The sequence below is a fragment of the Daktulosphaira vitifoliae genome, unplaced genomic scaffold, assembly GCF_025091365.1.
Source record: "Daktulosphaira vitifoliae isolate Bord-2020 unplaced genomic scaffold, ASM2509136v1 Scaffold_3227, whole genome shotgun sequence".
In the NCBI taxonomy this organism is placed as follows: Eukaryota; Metazoa; Arthropoda; class Insecta; order Hemiptera; family Phylloxeridae; genus Daktulosphaira; species Daktulosphaira vitifoliae.
Genome location: NW_026102787.1, coordinates 1 through 1122, shown reverse-complemented (window position 1 = coordinate 1122; position 1122 = coordinate 1). Strand labels below are relative to the sequence as shown.

Here is a 1122-nt window from a genome sequence, read left to right as displayed (position 1 = left end):
TGTAAAAAAAAAATGATGTTTTATCGATAAATTATGATTTTACTCACGTGAATGATGTTAAGTAATCGTGCAAAGCAGCTGTCGATGTCTTCGCGAAGGCGTAAAACCAAAGTTGATTTCTGTACTGCATTTTCTGCGTCCTTGTCATGGCCGGTAGCTTTTTCCAACAATACTTCCTCTTCTGTAAGTCCAGCATCTGTGTAAAACATGCAACCAGAGGGGTGTAATTAAAAGCACACTCATGACGGAAATGTTATAATAGGTTCCCTTAATACTGTAAGAGCAGGCAAAGAGACGAACGGACTACGCAATTTCCTCACAACCAAAGTGGTGTTCCGGCACTTTAGCTAGTCAGCCGTCTGTGAATAATCAGTACTTATTTCTTTGGGACGCCCCTTTTGTGATATAAAAGATAAAAGAGGATAAAAAGATTCACGATTTTGTTTGATAGTAGAAATTTTTTAAATCAAAATATATAGTTAGTATAAAATCGATTACTCGAGCAAAAAAGTAATAATTACAAAGACTGTTATAAAAAAAAATAATAAGCACAATAAATTTTTTCTTAAGAATAAATTACATATTTAACAAGTCGATATTCTTAAAAAATTATACTACATATAAAATTATGTTCAATAAAAATATTTACCTGAATCATAATTGTCAGACGACAATTCCGACAATTCTTCGGTAAATGATTCTATTAAATAAAAAAAAAAGCAAAACAAAAATAATAAGTAAACTCAAAACAAAATGAAAAAATTAAAAATAAATGTGCAAACTCAAAACGGTTACCTTGTTCGTTGAGTTTTTCTTCGGATTCGAAACCTTGATCTTCGTATTCCAAAGGATTAACTAATGAAATAAAATAACAATGTAAAAAATAATAATAAAGACAAAATGCAGCCGCATGCAAAAAAAGCTCATCCAAAAAAACTAAAAAAAGCAAATAACTAATTTGGGCTTGAGTATTTTTATATGTATTTCGTTTAAATTATAATAAAAATTGTCCGAGAAAATTTATTAATATTATTATTCTTTTATTACTTTGACTTTTTAGCGCAAAATGCATAAATAACGCGGAAGCTGTATTATTTAATGTTTTTTTTTTTTTTTTTTTTT

General features: G+C 28.7%; 1 long non-coding RNA gene across 1 annotated transcript; it reads right to left on the bottom strand.

Annotated features, from left to right (window-relative positions):
• Positions 1–30: 30 nt before the first annotated feature.
• Positions 31–929, bottom strand: LOC126910033 (uncharacterized). The gene is made up of 3 exons (XR_007705168.1): positions 796–929; positions 650–700; positions 31–196 (listed from the first exon to the last, which is right to left on the bottom strand). It is a non-coding gene; the product is annotated as an uncharacterized LOC126910033 (long non-coding RNA).
• Positions 930–1122: the final 193 nt, after the last annotated feature.